The sequence below is a fragment of the Atta colombica genome, unplaced genomic scaffold, assembly GCF_001594045.1.
Source record: "Atta colombica isolate Treedump-2 unplaced genomic scaffold, Acol1.0 scaffold82, whole genome shotgun sequence".
NCBI lineage: Eukaryota > Metazoa > Arthropoda > Insecta > Hymenoptera > Formicidae > Atta > Atta colombica.
The window spans coordinates 462,126-483,257 of NW_017259575.1; the positions used below are offsets into that span (position 1 = coordinate 462,126).

Genomic DNA, 21,132 nt, shown 5'->3' on the forward strand with positions numbered 1-21,132 from the left:
TAGCATTTTTTAGTGACAGAATTAATGCGCATTCAGTGTGTTTTAAAATCGCTGTGTAATCAATGTAAAGATGTATGGCTAATAAAAATATAGAAACGAGTTAAATTCTTCGCAAAATTCTCAATACATTTTATTATGTTATTTAATAAAATATAATTTAAACAGTTTATCATCTCAGATATCTCATTTTTAGATTAGAGTTGTGTGCAACAGCTTTAATATGCACTGAGTGCGCATAAGTTTTGCCAATGAAAAACAACATAATATTCTATTAGTCATCAAGAAAAAAATCTATTAATATCAACGAAAAAATAACGATCTATTAATATCAACGAAAAAATAACTCGTTACATTTTGAGTGACGATAACGGTAACGGTAACGAGTTATTTTTATGAGGTAACGTTGCTAACCTTACATATTAGGTGTAGTAAAAAGAAATCCATTATTTTTGTATGAAATTGAATGGAAAAATAATGGATTTCTTTTTACTACACCTAATATATGTATTCATTCAAACGTGTTTATTTCATAAATTCTCTTTATTTGTTTGCCATTTCGTTTACGAAGAGATTCGAAACCGTTAATTTTCATTAAAATCTTTTGCCAGTTCCAAAAATGTCAATAAATCATGAGAAGAGGTTTCTTCCGAGAATTAAATAATACATGCATAATTATGCAACTAGAAAATTCATAATTTGTATTATATACAATTTATACGCAGCATTAAGAGACGATACTCAGATTTGGGAAAAGCAACCGTGCATCATTTTTACGAGTGTCAATATTCTACATGTAATAGCAATTAATTTATATATAATGTTATATAATTGTCGAATTTTTTTCAGTATAATTTTTTCTCTATAAATTAATCAGAAACGTTTCGATTGTATTACTGCTTAAATTCTAAGCAGAATCGTAACATATTCAATTTCTTATCAGCTATAAAATTTAAAATAAATTGTAGATACTTATGAATAATTATATTATACGTCTTAGGATAAGTTAGAATATTAGTCATAAATTCTTATAAGTTTTATGAAAACAATGTTACGAATCTTATGATTCTGCTTAGAATTTGATCTATAAATCAATATAAATAAATAGAAGAGTTACAAGCCAGTTAAAATATAAATTAAGAATATTTAATATTTTGATATAAATATAAAGCTAGTGATAATTTCAGAATTTGTTTCCTCTTCGAAAAACTATTCTGTTCACCAACAATTTTAACAGCTTTAGTCAAACTGTTGTGAATCAAACTTTAAAAAGAAAAATGCAGTAATTACTATAATCCATATAAGCCATAATGCGCTATCAAAGCAGAGAACAAATAATTCCGACAGTATCAGACGATGTTATCTACTTTATTTTATTTTACTAGATAACTTATGTAATATACTTATGTATTATAATTTTCTGAATGCATCTTAACATTGAGAATGAATCCGATCGGCGTCGAAACGTTTTTTATTATAGCCTTTCCATTTATTTATACCGATTTATTCTAAGTAAGCCATATTAATTTATGATAAATCTTATTCAGTACGAAAAATATTTTTAATTATTTTTCATATATACTGAGATTTAGTACAGTCGAAACCGATTAATTTATAAAGAAAATCGATTGATTTCCGATTAATTTATAGAGAAATAAATAATTTAATTCTTAATGTTATAATAAACTAGTTTATTTTTAAGAATTCAATAAACATTGATTTTTACCTTTTTAATTATTAATTTTTACTTAGCGATCTCACACTAGATATTTTATATATTTTATTGAGAAATAATTAAAATCGCAAGCACCAAATAATGTTCCAATAAAATAATATTGGAAAATTACAATTTAGAAAAATAGTATAGATAATCTAAAACATTGTATACATTTTTTATATGTATATACAGGATGGGCCATTTAGCATTTGGAATTTCAACTATCGGTTATTTTGAGTTTGAAAGGCGTAATAACATTTATGACATATCAGAAATTTAGTTTTTTGTTTGACATTTACGAAATGGGTCGCTATACGCTCGAACAAAATTGAGAAATATTGAAAACTTACTTCCAAAGTGGTGAGTCTTCAACCCAAACTGTAAGAAATTTACGTGGAAAATTGGGCAAAAAAGAAATGCCTTCAACGCAGTTTGTGGATCAATTTGTGAAGCGAATTCGGCAAATTGGATCCTTATTGGATAAAGCAAGTCGTTCACGTACTCGTCCAGTAAGGTCAACCGAAAACATTGCTGCTGTTGTTCAGAGTATGATTGAACAACCATCAACATCAACTCGCTACCTCAAAACTTGAACATTTCACGCACTTCTTTGAGAAGAATTTTGAATAAAGACCTCGGTATATGGTACAATGTACTACCTTTCCAATAAAGCCATAAACTTTGAATAATATTCATGCGTTTTTTTTTAGAGCCAAATTAAATTCCAAATTTTAAATGGCCCACCCTGTATTCACTATTATACTCTTATATTGTATTTTTTTCGGTATTTGTACATTAATTACATTCCCGAGAAATTTGATACCAAAGATTATGATACAAGAATAGATGAAATAAATTCTGAATGACATAAATATATGCGACATCATCAATAATTTGAGTTTACAAAAATTTATTTATAAATTTTCGTAAACTCAAAATAATTTTATTTAATTACTTAACTTAGTAACCTTTAAAATGTTGGATGACGTCTAGAGCAATCAAATGCGCGATGTCAAATTTGATAATGATGTTACTGCGAAGTGCAACATCCCTTGAGCGATTCGGTTCGCTTTCTAATCGATTACTAATTACCGAAAAAAAAAAAATTATTGAAAAAAATCAAACCTAGTTCCATACAAATATCCAAATTCAAAACATTGACCAGCACCTCGAAATATGTATCAGATAAAAAATGTATACTCCAACAGGATAACCCTTCAATCATAAATACTGGGAAAGTTCTAGGGCATCTTGTATATCAATATAATACTTATCTAGATCTAGAGGTATTTATCTAGTCGAGATTTTTTTATATTCAATAATGACACAGCTTGTTGACTATGAAGAAAGAACACTAATTCACCAGCGTAACACGAAATGTCTGTCAAGGTCGGTGACTTTCCAAGTGTCGAGAAGTATTTGCAAGTATTTCTACATCCAACTGATTATCCTCTTCTGCTAATAACTCATAAAAACATTTTTTTCTTATTGGCTACAATTCTACGCTCTACGCTCAAACATTATTGTAAAAGCGGATATTATCAACTAAAAAATTATCGCATTTACTTTGATATAAAATAAATTATATTGATACTTTGATACAAATAAATTATATTTGTGTAACAATATTGTAACTTTTTTCTCTTGAAAGTGAACGCATATTAATTATCAGAAATAATTTGACTTTTTAAATTTCTCGAATTTCTTTAACAATAATTTGTTTATTTTATTTTTATGTATGTGTGTTACAGCAACATATTGTTCTCTTACTTCAAAAGTAACATAACTCAAAACATTAAGTTTCCCAGAAAAAAAAGAAAAAATTGTTTTTCAACTTGACATGAAATCATTGATCATTATAATAATATCAGCTAAATAATATTGGAAATAATATTAATATAAAAAAAAATATTCTTAACATAACCACATATCATTTTTTATTTTTTAAAATTAAGTTGGTTCATAATAATTATGATGATAATATAATATAATATGCTATAATATAATATAATATAATATAATTATAATATGCTTATATGATGTTAGTGAGCATTTAATATGCAATTTATACCACATATATTAAAGAATTTAGAAAAATAAAAATACATTCGGAATATGCAAGCGCCTTCTCGCGCAAGAAATTTATCGCGTAAAATTATAATAATATCATAAATAGAAAATATTGTAAAAATAGATCTATAATAAAAAGTTTGTGAGACAAAACTAAATTAACATATTGTAAAATATTCATCATTCTTTTAAATTTTAAAATTATTTATATTTTCTAATTTTGTAGATATATTTGTCGGCAACATTATTATTTGTCTACAAAATGATGAATATTTTATATTGTCGACACGACAGATATATTTACGGAATGTAAAATGCCTGACAAAACATAGGCTAGAAAGGATAAAACACATGTTATACATGTTTTTTACACATTGTAAGTTTGAACTCTACCTGAAACATTGCTCTGCTGAGAAAAACAACTGTTATTTTAAAAACAATATTAATTGAGCTGTCAAGCAAATAATTTTAATTCAACATTATGTTAATTCAACAAAATAACATGTTTTAAATTATAAGATTTTGTTAATCTAAACATATAAATATTTTAACTAAATAATCATTATGAACGCATTTAGTCAAATTAACTTGTTTTTCTCTCTCTGTGTAATTATACAGAAAATATATACATTTCGAAGCTGAAGTTTATTGTTTTTCATAAATTATAGACCTGTTCCTTGGTCGATTCTCCATCAATTGAAACAAAAATTGAAATATTGCTATATATTCGACTCATTTTTAACATCTATCGAAACTGGTTGCTGAAATATTGTCATCGTTCATAAAAAAAAAAATATAATAATAAGATGAGAATGGTCATACGTATAGAAATTGCATTGCTGCAGAAATCATGAAGGATGACAAATGATCATCTCACATGCTTATATTAATTATATTAACAATTGAATAAAGACGTATCAAGCAGCGATCAAGCAGCAATAAATTAAATCTGACTAATTTAGAGGAAATATAAAATGTTTATAATAATATATATTATCGTCAATTTCTTATATATATAAAATTGAATGTCACACTGAATATGACACGATAAATGTGTCGAAACGTTTGTAAATAATTTGGTTCAATTCCGAAAGATTATATATTGTATTTCAATAATAATTTCGTAAAAATATCTAGCGTTAGCTTTTTATGCTCTTTAGTATTAAAATTGAAATATATCCATTTCTGGTGGAATTACATCAAATGGGGTCTTGCTTTCATATTTATTATCATAACTAAGATCCCCAGGATCCTAATATGTACTTTATATAGGCAAAAAAAAAGTGTATACCTAAAGTAAATATTAAATCACGTTGAAACATGATAAAAATTATTATTGAAATAAAATAAAATAAAAATAATAACAATTGCATCACACAAGTAAAAAATGTATTAGTCGGCACGGATTTTTCTTTCAGTTTCAATTGTTCATAGACCGAAATATTAGCGTTTTAGGATCGCAGAAAAAGGAGCATTTTTTCTAATTCAATTCGTGATATCCATCGAGAGAAAGTACCACGATGTACATCTTACACATATATCCTACTTCTCTCTCTCTCTCTCTCTCTCTCTCTCTCTCTCTCTCTCTCTCTCTCTCTCATACTTCCATTTTCGGCAGCCATAGTGTGTTCAGAGGCGAAATTTCTTGTACTTTTCCGTATACAGTTGAGGAATAACTTTCTTTATTGCTTCACGTTCCAGAAATGTTCACTTCTTTCCTGGCGCATTAATGCAACATCGTCGCCATCGGCGTCGCTTCATCGCGTTGCTTACTTTTTCCGCGATACGTTTCTCTCTCGCGACCGGGTGACCCTGAAGTAAATGAAATTTACTTTCTTCGACAGTGCAACAAATGATGTGAATTCTAATGCGCTTCTCTATTCTTCTCCTTCGCTTTTTTTTTTCGTATTATATTATGATGTTCGGCAACGAAATGAATAATCGATGGTGTAAAAAGAAAAGACCAATGCGCATAATGGCGGAGGTCTTCTCATCTTGATCAATCAGAACTTGAGCTTTTATGCAGCGCACTGAATAAAAATTTCAAAAACGAAATAAGATTGTCTAACGCAGTTTGATTAAAAAATATATTATATTTAATATAGATATTATAAAAACGGAGCATAATTATGAAGACTGTTTATTGCATATATATTTGAGTTTTCTTTTTTAATTAATTTTGTTGTTTGATTTGTTGATTAATCTAATACAGTTGTATATAGTGTGGGTGCGTACTGAATACGCTATTACGCAAACAGGAAGAGAAACTTTTGTGCACATGTGACTTATTAATTTATTATATATTAATTTATTAAATATCATTTTCTTTACTAAATGAAATTTTATGAATTCCTCATTCATAATACTGGCAACTGTTTGCACTGTTTTTGCAAATCTTTGGGAGAATATATACAGTTTCCTCTGAAATATGGAAGAAGCTTTGGAGCGAAGAATTAGATTTAGTTAAATGTAAAGTTTTAGGTAAATTAAAGAGAGAAAAGAAAAAAGAGATCAGGAAAAAGAAAACGGAGAAAAAGACAACTAGCGAGATAAAGGATGAAGAATAATATATTTAAGCAGGTGAACAAGGTTGCGTCTAGAAGTATGTGAGACACAATACGAAATGCTGTGATACAATATTAGGAATTTATATTGTACTGCAACATATTTATGTATAGTTGTAGCTAGTCGTACTATTGTATTATATTGTATTATGTGGTATAGTATATGCTATGGTCAGACTGTAATGTAGGTAATAAATATTATAAGATAGAGGAATATACACTGTGATATTCAGAGCTGAGATAGAATAGAATAAAATAATGTCAATAAATAGAGAACAAGAATAAATAAAAATAAGAATAAGAAATGAAAATAAGAATATTAAGAAATTTATTTTTCTTTTTAGTTAGGTAGGAGCAGTATGGTACATTAGGTACTAGCAGTATGGAAGGATGAGTGTGAATAAGGAATTTATGTAAATCAAGTCCCCTTCTTGGCTATGTAAATGCTGAAGTGTAATAAATTCTATTTTATTCTATACAGTTTCCTCTAGATATACAGAATAGCCAGTTGTCTGTCAGAGGAAAAATTTTCATTGGAACATTTGACTCCGGATATTTATGCCGAAATTTGTGTGCAACATAATCAGCTATATAAATTTTAATTTCTCGTTTTAATTTCATGTTAGCCTGAAACGTTATATTTGAGTTCAATTATACCATTCTGAGTGTATATGTAGACAAATCGCTTTCAAACTCTCTATGTCCACATTAAGTCTGGGTAAAGCCGAAGAAGAGTTCTACCCAAGATTTATTTTGCTGCTATTTACATAATGGCTTTAGCATTCAAAATTATCATTTTCTGATCTCATTATAGTATTTAGTGACCTTAAAAACTATTATATATGCATTATTTATATATTTAAACAATTTTAATTTTTTCCCGCTCTAAAACTGATATATCGATTCAAGCTATAAAACATTGTATATAGGATATATTTTTGATACAAACATAATTATTAATTTTCAAACATATGAGATTTTGATAACTTTTAATGCCGGCGGTCTAAAGGTTAAAGCTTCTATTTCCACGGTACAACTCTTGCAATTTTTAATGCAATACACTAACATTTTAATAATCTATTAACCTCCCTTCCATGTAAGCAGCCATACTAAATCTTGCATAAAAGCTCAAAATGTAATTGGCTGATTATCCTCCATCTTTATCTTATCAATTTGATTTGTATTATTCTAGTTGAATTTACTTAAATTCCAATAAATGTAACGAGACTTTTTTCCAATTTATATACACATTTCGATAAGTATTAGTAGATATAATTAGACAACTAACTAATATCTTAGTCTTTTTTCGGCATACAAGATTAGTTATATAATTTGTCTTTCATAAGCAATAGTTGGTCCTTAGCGAGAAAGCGAGAAAGTTTTTAATCACAAATAACGACAGCCGAAAAAGAATAAAATTAGAAGTTATACGCACAACTTCACAATTTTAATAGCTTTCGCTTATATACCTATATATGGATACATCTAATCTATTTTCGATTTATTAAATATCCTTTACAGTCTATAAAACTCAAATAACGATGATCATAAAAATCGATGTAAAACATGCAAGCGAATATAGTAACACTGTATTGTTTGAAAATTTTATTATAATTTTATTTTAGATTTAAATTTTAATTAAAGACATATTTAATACTAAAATCAAGAAATTTGCATGAATAATTGGACATTGAATTTTCATCGAGAGAAGATAAATTTCAATTTTTATAATATAAAGACCTAATAATTGGAAACAAAATTTCTATATTTATAATGCTAGTAATGAATAAAAATGAAAATATAGATTTCGTATAAATTTTGTTAATAAATCTTTTAATCTATAAATTTCTTAAAGTATTTTATTTTCATAAATAAATGGCATTAATTTATCAATATAAAGTTAAAATTTTTTTACTTTTTATTGCTGGCATAAAAACGGCAGGATTATCATGTCCAACAATAAAAATAAATAAGTTTCGTTTTGATTCAGATCAACTTGTTTATTTAGACAAATTGTCTATTGGAAGATTTTGGTTCAATTAAATTTGGTTCGATTGTACAAATGTCAAAAATTTATCAAAAATTTATTTAGTGAAATAGAAATTAGCGTGATGTTGTACAATAGCAGACAATATCCACATTAGTCGAAATATCAGAAAGTATAGATATTTTTTACAGAAATCCAATTTAATACTGATCAATTTAATATTGAAAGACTAGTGATCAATTACTTATTTTGAGTACTAAAAGCATTGAAGAACAGTGTATAGTTACACAAAATAAATAATGTCGAAATAATGCAAAAATCGCGCAAACACATACCTGATTTGAAATAGAGAAAATTTATAATTTGGTTTTTTGATATGATATCTGTCGTTATTGCACACGTTTTAATTACTAAGATACTTTCGAAGTGTTCTTTAGCAAATCTCTCAGCTTTTTCTACGATTCCTTGAAGATGAGATAACACGTATTAAGTACGATGTGTCACGGTATACTTTACATTCGTATGATACGCGGATACGACGAGTAACAGTCCTCACGAATTCATTGAACAGCTCAACGTATGCATAAGAAAGAAGTTGAACAATCGTCGAATCAAATACCTAGCTACCCGATGATAAACTGCACATGGAGAGGTCAAGTATCGGCTTTAGTCTGCGACTTGATGCTACAGACACGAGAGATATAAACCTTCCCACCAAATCATGCGGCGCGCACCGACCGACTGATTTGACGTCGGCAGAGGACTGGGCTGGACTTAGACAACGCTTACAATTGCCGCCATATTGCATCTCGGCTGTCTCCGCGAGTGGTCGAGTATACTCGAGGTAGTCGCCAGTCGGGACACGCATGCGTACACCAATTCGAATGATTTGAATGCACTATGGCCGATATATTCACATATTCAGATTTTATGTTTAAGACAGTAAGTAATATCTTAATAATCTAATTATAGAATCTAATCGATTCTATAATTCTATAATTGTTTATGACATCTTAATACTTTCACGGCGGATGTTATGTACGTGTGACTTTGATTGCCAGCAATTAACACGTACAGACACAGTTGAGATCGTTAAGCCGGTTGTTCTACATTAGTTGCAAGCCGAGTTGCGACAGCTAATATGAAGCGTTGATTTCAAAATGCAAGCTTCACAAGCGATCGGCTTGTAATTAAAATCAATGTAAGTAAAATCAATTTTATAGGGCGGTATTCACAGTTCTTATTTTAAGTCTTAAGATGCTTATGCGGCTCTCTCATTGTTTCATGACATTTTAAGACTGTACTTAAGATGGTCTTAAATATAAGATCCGACTATGAATACCGGGTCATAATGTATGTAGTGAGTTTTCTTCTAAGTTTTTCTAAGAATATTATTCTATTATTTAAAGATTTTGAATAACTGCACAAAATGCCCTCCGTGAAAGTGTTAAGACTGTTGAATATAATCTTAAATATAAAAATAGACTATATACCAAGTTTTTTTTATGTAATTTGAGAATCCCTGATGATATCTGTAATATCTGTATTTTTTTCATTCCGTCTTTTCAATCTATGAGAATGAAAAATGAGTGCTGCGCACTCGAATCTTTTTATTCTTAACACATCTCTATCTTTTTGTAATTTTAATGCTTGTTCTGCCCTGCTCTGTTGCTAATATTCAGGTTCCTATTCTGTAACTTTCCGAAACACAATAAGTGTAGTAAGCTTGCCATAGGATATCAATCACAGTCGAATTTGAGTAGAATCGATTATAATTAGTTGATTTCTTAACCTTACAACACCTATTGTGTTTCGGAGTTTAATGACAATTAATGTGAGTATTATATTGTTATTGCCACGTTTTTACTACGCATAAAGAGTGTGCAATGACAGTATAATAACGTCGTAACTACGTCAAGAATTACAAAATATAAATTAGATATGTGAACCACATAAATGTAAAACGAATGAAATAGAATGTCATAAGAAAGATGAGCAATTTTTCGTTAGCATGCAGATGAAAACGATCCCATAAGTTTCTGTAAATTTTTTCCACAACGCACATTGCCGCGATATTCGTTAAGATTTAGAAAGCATTAAAAAAAAAAAAAACTTTTATACTACTCTCCAAATGTCAATAATTTATAATAATTATTTTTATATTAAGCATTTCATATTTATTAACTAATAACTTAAATTATTAACTAAAAAATAATCAAAAATAAAATTAATAAAAAGAAGAGCATAAAAAATAATTATTATTCAAAGAAAAATATAAGTCAAAAAACCAATAAATGTAAGAATAAATAAAAAAATGCTTAAAATCAATTTAAAATAATGACCAGTCAAAAATATACAGTTATGCAGCAATAAAACATTTTTCATTTAAATTAAAGATACAAAACTTAATATTTCAACATTGATTTGAAAAAGAGATGGCACAAAATTGTTTATTTTTCTGCTGCATAAATTTTATTCTTCATAGTTTTTTGTCTGTATATATGGTACTATACAGTCTATATATATAGTCTATATATGCTCGATGCTCGCAAGTAAAATCAGATAATTTTTAATTTCTTATGAACAATATTTATAATGTATGAGTCATGCAATTTAAGAATTTTAATTTATTTAATTTTAATTTATAATGATTGCTATAACCCATACACACATATAAGTTACAATCAAAATTAATAAATTAATAAATTAATGTAGTAATAAAAAGTTAACATTAGGTCATCTGTAGATTTAAAGAAAAGAAGTAATCAATATGCAAATACCTACTTATACGTGTGCAGCAGGAAAACAAATTCTATTCAATGTTAATATCCAGCTTTAATTGCAAAAACTTTTTTTTACCTTAATGTTTTTCAACAATTATATTTTCGATAATATAAAACAATCTCTTGCAAAAAAAAAATAAAAAGAAGATATGTGCACGTATACAGTCTAGCTGTTGTCATCCGATCGTTACTGATGGTAATTTCGCAATTCGCAAGCGCATTAGGAAAGTCGAACAACAGTGCATGTATGCAAAATTTTTTAGTTTGACGATTGAAAGAAAGAAAATTTTATACGATCTGATGTAAAGTCAAACTTCATTCCGATCTAAAAAAGGAGAACTATCGGGAATGTTTAAAATCAAAAAGAGATTGACTGAAATTGATTGAACAAAAATTATCTCTAAAATTAGAAAAAGGAGAATTATTAAAAACGATTATTCAAATCAATCATTCAAAAAGAGATTCTAACAACAGACAAAAAAATTTGACGGAGAAAACACGGATTTTATTAGGTTATTTAAATTGATTGCTGTACTTTATGGTACAGTAGAATATAATGACGCTGCCGAAATAAAGTCGAAGTATAGCATTTTCTCGAAGCTATTGTTTTTAGTGTCCTTTAAATTAGATTAGATTAGAAATAAATTTCATGTCGCAATATCGTGTGGATGAAAATATTTTCATGCGCGCAATTCCAACCAGTCAGTGTATTCATCTTACAGCTTTCCAATCTGTATAATCTTCGCCAACGATCGCCTCTCTCGCGAGACTCTCCAAAACTCTCCTTCACGCTATTATGCTTCTAAAAATTCGGTAGTTTCTTGCGCTTTGTTTTGCACAGATAATAAATTCCAGTAATTTTCGTCATAAAATTACTGGAATTTATTATCTGTGCAAAACAATAAAATATAAACATAAAATTATCGTGCGCGTCATCCCGACTTGTATTAATCAATTGTTTATGATAAATGGGAGAGCGTTTTTTTTGTACGACGCAATAAATTTCAAATATTTCTCTTATCATGTAGAGTTCGGAGTATTTACTATTTTTTCTTTCAGAGATACATGGTCAATTTATTCGGTATTTAGTCTATTTATGAAATGATCTCAATTTGAATAACTGGCTGCAGTGTAAATATAATTAATTAATATTATTAATATTATTTGTTAACAAAATGTTAAAATTAAAATTTGTATTGTATTGCTCTCAATAATAAATGTTATAATCAGATAATATTTTACTTTAAAAATCTGATCAAAAAGAGATAAATAAAATTAAACAATAAGAATATTATTTTAGATTAATAATGTCACGAATTAAATTTAATTTATAAGCAATTTTTAATAATTCGCTCAATCATATTAGAAATGATGTTAATTTGAAAACTATAAATAAATTTATTGTGTAAAATAATTAAATCTCTTGTTTCGTACGAGCGCCTTAAACCTTTTTTAGATTATTGAGGCTTAGTTCGACTCTCGGCCGAGATAATATTTTTCGCAATAAATTTATTTCTATCTTCTTAATAATTCGATGCCTAATTAAGCATCGAATTATTAAAAATTGCTTATCAATTTAATTCGTGACATTATTACAGTAGTTTAATTGCGTTTATAACTTCGGAAAAATCTATTCGCGCACAGTTTGAATAAATCTTTAACGTCATCTTATTGTCAAATAAGTTTAACTGATTGAAGAAGACTATAGTCGAAATATTTCTGATATATTCACAGATAAAAAAATGGTTTAATTCTTAATGATTAATGTATATTGTATATTGTAAAAAACTAGCATTTTTAAAGATCCAAATAAAAAAGATTCAATAAACATTACTCGTGTTTTTTTATCTTTCCAATTACTAAGCAAATAAAAATTTCTTGAAATAAAATAAAAATTTCGAAAAGGAGAATATTTTGATAAAGTTTTTTGACAAAAATAAAAATTTCAAAATGTATAAATTATATATGATATATATGATATTAAAAGATTATTTAAGTGGAGTCGATTAATGTATTGCTTATCTTGCGAAAAAACATCGGAAATGTGAAAGGAATTGTGATAAATAATAACTCCAAGACAATATATAAAAAAATCCAGTACAAGAAAAGTGCCCATAAGAGTTTTCGCGGTTTAGTAAAAAATATATTTATATATGTAATATATAAGACGAAAGAGTGCAATTTGCAAATAGAATGTATGTATATATATTTTATATTAAGAACGCATATAATAAAAATTATCTACGAATGTTTCAATTTAAATTATCTCCAGTGCAAAAGTAAAGCATAAATTAAAGTAGAAACGCAAGGAAACATTTAATATAAGCATCTCCATCTTTAATAAATTCGCATCTATTGATAAAAAGTTGTTAGGTAAGAAATCAAAACATTCCTAGAATTAAACAACAAGAGCTATATTGTATTAGAGATTCTTAAGTGATTGACGAGCGATAAAGAATTTAAATATAAAATAATCATTTAGTTTCACGAATTTCAGTTTTAACAAATATGCTTATCAAGTTACATATTTAAATACTAAAATACTAAAAACACAATTTTTGTTACTTAATTATCGAAATCTTAATGTTTTACTCAACAATTTATCGATTTATTGTGTTTGATAACGAATTTTTCCAAATTCTCGATGTTTCTCTGTTATCAGAGACATCATTTAACTTCACTTTAAATAGTCCTTTAATATTATATGATATATAATTTACACATCCCGGAACTTTTTCATGATCAAGAAACAACTAAAACGTAATATTTCCCTTTTTTGGAATAAAAATTCTGAAAATTCAAGATACAATTATCTTTCTCGGATATCAATAATAAATAATATTTTTTTTTCTTTTCAAGTTACGAGCATTTCAGAGTTGCAAAAGCGAATTATAAATGCGATAAGCGCATAGTCCAACGTCCATATTTTGAAAGCTATAATATTTTACCAAGATGGAAAAAAAAAACAAACTGATGATTGTGCCACGTTTCGGCGTGTAAAGTGCATAGTAGGAAAGCAAAGAGAAACCCTCCGGTCGCTTCTCTCTCTCTCTCTCTCTCTCTCTCTCTCTCTCTCTCTCTCTCGAGCAAATATAATCGGCGATCGCTGTGCATTTACGTACAGTGGAAAACCGTAGCGAATCTGGCGGACAATCGCATCTTTTGGCTTCTTTTCTTTGCGTTACTCCGCGTTATGCCAACTGCACACTAGACGCGATAAGGGCTGTCGCAGACAAAATTTCTGTAAAGCCTATTCTACAATGGCAATAGCAGTAGTAGATTAACGAGTAGACGTAGAAATCAATCAATCATAGTCGAATGTGAGAAGGATAATCAATTATGATTAATCGATTTTTATGCCTACTCCTTAATTCACTGTTTATTGTAGAATGGATTTAATAGTAACCTTAAATAAACTTAAGCCGATGAGCCAATCAGGACTGCTTTAGATCTTAGATCTACGTATTCTAACGGAAATAGAAATAGTAGTAAACTTATTCATAAGGCGAGTTTCAATCGGTTGAAATTCATCTTATTACGAGATTATGGATAAGTTTACTGTTATTTCCATTTCATTACGTAGACCTAAAGCAATATTCGCTCATCGGCTTAAGTTTACTTCTTATGGTCACTGTTGCGGAATTTTGTGTGCGGCAGTTCTAATGATGAGTGACAAGCGATATCCAATGGAGCTTTGCTTTGCGTCACGTAAGAAACACTTTTTTCAAAGAGCAGAGCTTTTTATTGGATATCGCTCGTTGTTCATCGTTTATCGTGTCCAATATGCAGTAGGCTTTACACCGATATCGTCCAATTTATTGAGGATAAAACGGTGCGATCGGCATTATGAGAAAGGCCCAACGCGCTTGCGACGTCTCTTGCGTAGAAATCGCTACTTCGCTTTCTAACTGATCGTTTATCGCGATATTATCAGACATTTCACGCGCTGCGAGCGGGTCCATGGAAAGCGAAGCTTTTCTTCCACCGTCGTAAAATCAATTAATAATTCAGGCTGAATTTTCGCCTAACAGAAGAAGGTTATCTATACCTTTCAAACGTGAACTTTTGACTGATAACATTAGTTTTTTTATCACTTTTATAATTTGAAACGTTCCCTTGTGAGTCCTGATAAAATTCCATGAAAAGCCCTAATTTTAAAATAAAAAAGAAATCTCGTTTTTTAAATTTCCTTATCCTTTTTCCAGATTTTTTTCAGGAAATAAACATTCTATTATCATTTGCTGCGACCGGTCGCGATCTCATTTAGTCGCTAAAATTAAATTGCTATGATGAATGAGGAAAATAAGAGGAAAATATGCGCTCCATTTTGTGTCTCGTTTTAAGATCGAGAGAGAAATCGTCCGCTTCTCATAAATCGTACGCGCACGTTCTAAACAATTTACATAGTATGCGATCATTTTCATGGTTAGAAGGCCGAAATTAACGATGAGTATACATTTTCGCTGGAAATTTTCAGCTTCGCCGAATGCGTAATAAACGCGCGCGATGTAGGAAGCCACCAAACTAAATGAATACAATTCGCCGAAGTCGTGATGTGTTCTCACGACGATCATCATTTATTCCGATCATCTATCACTTCTCGGATACATCATTTGCGCTATACGTGACTACAATCTCGATTGGCGTCGATAACGGTACAGTTGCATGGCCAGATCATTATTATTTTCAAAGGGAAAGTGAAAATACTGATCTTCAATGAAGCTTTTGAATTCTAAGCATTGAAACCACGAATTACGTCACGCAGTTTTCGTATTCTTAAAATACACATTTGAATGTTACCATCAGTTTTTGTCCGTCTGTATACGTTTTCGATGCACTCGTAAAGTATTGTTAACCGCTAAGTTCATTTGGTTTACGCAAATGATGAAAATAAAAAGCATAGCGTCAAGTAAACTGAAAGATTTGTTTCGTTATTTCGTCGACATTACGAACGAAAAAAAATTCAATTCAGCTTCGTATGCCTGTTTTTAAAGCTGACTTATCATAAAGTTTGACTTATCATTACTGAATAAAAAGAAAAAAAAAAGGAAAAGAATGCGAAGAGGAACAAGGGATCTTGTTTCTGAAAATAGTTGAAGGATAATTTTTACATCCCAGCAGCAGAAAACTGAAGTTCAGTCTTATAATACTTTCCTTTACTGATTGAGAATTTATACTCATTTTTTAATTTCTTCTTAAATTTTTTAGAAAACATCAATCTATATACATATGTAATGATTTTAAATACTATATAATAATTTATACAGCAATCAATAATATAAAATTATATGTGTAATTATATGTGTAATTAATAACAATAACTTTTAAAGAAGGTGAAAAATATCTCAGATAATTGCAGTTTATGAAAAAAAATTGATAATAAAACAAAAAATTGTGTGTGTGTGTGTGTGTGTGTGTGTGTGTTATGACATTTTCTTCAATATTTATTAGCTATAAAAAATTTGCCGCATAATAAAATATATATTTCTACACAATATATCTCATTAATTGTCGAAAGATAAAATATAGATAAAATTTACATATTTTATTTCACTGTATTTGAGGAAGGAATAAGAAGGAAATAAATATATTTCACCGAAATTTGTAAGTCACAAAAAAATTTTTAAATATTTTTTTCTCAGTGTAGACTCGTCCGGCATAATGATGCCTGTGTATAGAAAAAACGGAACAGCTTTGTTGCAATTTAAAGTCAGTCCCATGCACATGGGAGAACGTTCTTACGTGTGCGACACGGTTTCTCTCGCCAGAGAACGCACAAAGCATACTCATTGTGCGCGCTGACGAAGGAAAAATCGCTCGGGAATCCCCCAGATTGAAGTGCACGACTGAAGAATTCATAAATGAACAAATTGAGCTGATATATAACAATAATTACGAATTACTCCGAAATTACGAGTACATGATAAGTATTTTGGATGGAAAGAACCTTTTGTATAGAAAATAATTAACACTAAGTCAGTTTAAACAATTGTTGATTAAGTATTGCAAGGAAGCAAGCTATTAGATAATGTAACAATTAACTGATATAATTTTCGATTTAAAATCATAATAATTAGCCAACAGTCTTCATTAAAATTCTTGTTACAACTTATTTGACGAATATTTTGTTCTGTACTTTTAAATACAATTTTTTCTGTTTATTTAATCTCACTTCATTTTAATTCATTTTTTGCGTGTATTTAATATTAAAAAATAAGCTAATAAAACATGTTAACATAATTTTTAAACAATGCTTAAAGATAATTTCTTGGGATATTCTATGCTTACGCATTTTACAAGACCTACATATTCGATATTATTCTGTCGCCTTCGTGTAAACACTTGGGACTTTTTAGTTTTAAAAGTCTATAAAAAAAAAAAATACAAAAATAATTCTTAAAAATAGCTTTTTTATTAGTAAGACAATTTCTTTTTTTTTAAATAAAAGAAGACTCTTTTTTAAATATGAAATTTTTCAGTTTGTAATCAGTTGTTTGAGTTTTAATTTGTATCCATGACGAAAGTTATTTGTTTCATCTGTCGCTTCCTGTCACTTTCTAAAGAAGCAGCATATACACGCGTACCATCCAAATTATGCATGACGAAATTATGCATGTATATCCTGCGTGCACAGCACAATCGAGCCAATGAACCGTGTAATAATAGACGCGATACTTCCAATAAAAAAGAATTTCTATTTCTATTTCTATTGTCAGTGCACCGAGTTAGCAAACCGGCTCAAAATCAGTTATTGCAATTAAAAAAAAAAGATTTGTTTTTTTGTAGTTAAATTAATTTAAATTATTCGATGTTCTTAAAATGATATAGATATATATTTGAAATTATACGAAATCGAGGAAAAAAAGTATTTATAGTCCAGTAAAAAACCATATACGAATAATATATCTGTAAAAACAGAGTCTGTAAAAACAAATATATGTCTCAAAAAACAGGGTTTATTCTATGTATGTAATAATAACAAAAAATAAAGGTTAAGATCCCTGTTTTTATGTATATATGAGAGATCTCTGTTCTTTAGAATAGATTGAATATTCTTATTATGCATAGAGACAAGACTCTTGTTTTTTGCATAAACGGATATATTTTTATTTCTTATATGGTTTTTTGTTATTGGAATGAAGATATCTCCTTAATAAGGTTATTCTCAATTTATCTGGAAGTGAAAAAATTACTCGATCTCATTAAATTTGGCTTCGATTTTTCCGGACATCCGGAAGTAGAATAAAACTTCTTCTTTGCATAAATTTCTTATTGCATATAGGCATAGAACTCTATAGTAAGTAGATGAAAAGAAGTATAGGCTTATGTCCAAAAATGTCTCATTAAAAAATTATAAATATTCAAAGATTCTTGATAACCTAATAGTTATAAATATTCGAAAATTCTTCCTTCTATAAGAATGCAGGCTTTCATTCGAACTATCAAATTCTTTCAAATTCCTTTCAAATATCTCTATAGGCGTGTTGTGGAATTTTTTTTGAAGAGGGGGATAATCTGTTAATCCAGGGATGTATCAAGCGCCAACCGGAATGAGGACCAAAAAAAAGAGAAGAATTGTTTTATTATACTGAAAAGAACATCACTGCATCAATTTTGTTGTTATGACATTTACAATAGTTTCTAATGTTAATGAATTCCATTTGAATATTCTTATAGTCTTTTAATAGTCTCTTCGTACTTCATTTTGAAAAGAAAAAATGTTTTATACATCATGTTACTTTTACTTATTTTTTTAGACTTTTTTTTTAAAGAAGGCCAATGCAATTACTACAAGCAAAATGTTTAACTCTTTAATATTGTTATTGTATGCTCGAATTAACAAGAGTATTAAAAAATTATTCACATTTTATAACAAAAAGAAAAAATATTTTATGTAACAGTAAAAAACTCACACAAAATCAAAAGTAAAGTGTTTTTTACAATTAAAAATAAAAGAAAGAAATTCGAGTACATCGCTAATTAGCCAATTCAAAACAAAATATTTTCATTAATAAAGCCGTAAAAAATTATTAGGCACCGATATTAGTGGATGTGTATTATCGATTTAAGCCTCCAAATTCATTCTGAATACGTCCATAATTCCTATTGTATTAGAAATAATAGTAAATACAAGTATAACATCAAATAAAGGATTTGGGAGTCGAGCCAAATATTTATGCTACATAATAATTAACAAGATTTATTAAACATTGCCAAATGTTTCAAATAGTAAATATATTTTGAATACATATAGCTGGTCTTCTGTTTCCATCACATTATCATTAACCAACATTGTTTTGCGTACAATGTTTACAGTATAAGGAATTCGAAAGAATTCGACAGTCATTAGTTCAAATGAAAATTCTTGTAGAAGAAATAATTAATTCTCAAATATTCATTATGACTATTATAAATATATTGATGAAAATTTTTGAATACTTATGACTTTTCAGTAAAACATTTTTCATAATACAAGTTTATATAATCTTTAGATTATATAATCTAATCTTAGGTTATATAATCTATCTTTCTTCATCTACTCAATTAACATATTGTTTGATTTCGATTTTTCGACTTATACGTAAAGTTTTACTCTATATATATAATAATAATCGGAGTTAAGAACGTTTATAAAAATAACAGTTATCATTATTTTTTAAATATTGCCATTATCGTTTCAGCTAAAAAAAAAAAATAATGATCGTTTACTAAAAAGAATACGGATAATATGGTAATAACGATGTTACAAATTATTTTTCAATCCTCATAATAAGTGTACGCAAAAAACAGAAATCTTATTACATACGTAAAAACCGAGGTCTTACTCTCGAAAAATAATACATATGAAAATATTATGGTAAAATATTCGAATAGTTTTAAACTTTTAAACGTAATGAATTGTAGTAAAGTTAAGTTTCAAGTTATCAATGTATAATATTTACGTGTGTATAATATATTTACGTAATTTATTAAAATACAAACAATTACAAACAATTACAAAATTTTTGAAAAAACAAGATTATATAAGCTTTTGATCAAGTAAAAGCACTTATTCGTATTGATAAGCACACTAATTGGATTGTCCGGAAAGTTCGTGCCGGTGTTGAAGGAAAATTGAACGCAGAAAATTTAAATTTTATTGTACATTTATTAAATTATATAGGTTAGTCGGCACAAACTTTCCGGACAACCTAATATTAGGTATAGTAAAAAGAAATCCATTATTTTTCCATTCAATTTCACAAAAATAATGGATTTCTTTTTACTACACCTAATATGATATGTTGTATTTCAAAAATTGAGTAAGGTAATACCAATTTTCTGAAATCGTACATTAAGCAAATTTATAATAATCTTTACGAACCTTTAGTGTGACAAAATTACAAAACAGTAAAATCCATTATACCTACTATCCGTGATAGTAAGCTCGACAATGATCGGAAAAAGAGGAAATCTTTCCGATGAAAACATCGTTATAAACTGTTTGCGCATGCGTTTCAAAAACTTGATGCAATCTTAAATTCGAACGTAACTGCCCGATTTCAAAATTTTCAAAAGATATCACGTGATTTGGTTGTGTCGGAAAAGCAGTTTTCTATTATTTCCCCAAGAGATTTGACGATTAAAATTAGACTTTATAAGAACATTGATTTAAAATTGTGAATTTTGAGGAATACAACACACTGAGAGAAAGGATTTTGTTAATTTAGCAAGTCAATATCTTTAACCGGTGATCGGTAAATATGTGACAACAAATTTTATAGTTGTGTTTACTGCTAGTCTGCTATACCAACCAATTATTAGTAACAGAAGCAAACTATATAGAATCTAACCTATCTTTTGGATAGATTTTAGGCTCGTTTACATAGAATCCGTAGATAATCGTAGAGTCTTAAGTCGTAGGAAACCGACCAAGTCAAATGTAGGAAGAATACTTGACTAAAGTTGGTCAATTTTTTACGATTTGGGATCCTGCAATCGTCTATTTTTATATACATATATATATATATATAT

General features: G+C 28.3%; 1 protein-coding gene across 2 annotated transcripts in view; it reads right to left on the reverse strand.

Annotated features, from left to right (window-relative positions):
• The window catches only part of LOC108692793 (3-hydroxy-3-methylglutaryl-coenzyme A reductase), a 34,308-nt gene that overhangs the window by 10,336 nt on the left and 2,840 nt on the right, over positions 1 to 21,132 (reverse strand). Inside the window, exon 1 of one of the 2 annotated variants that reach the window (XM_018201252.1) lies at positions 8,955 to 9,062. The exons of the other annotated variant lie outside the window; for it this stretch is intronic. The gene's annotated coding sequence lies outside the window, so the exon portion shown is untranslated. Of the gene's footprint in view, positions 1 to 8,954; positions 9,063 to 21,132 lie in introns of those variants that run through there. 2 annotated transcript variants of the gene reach the window in all.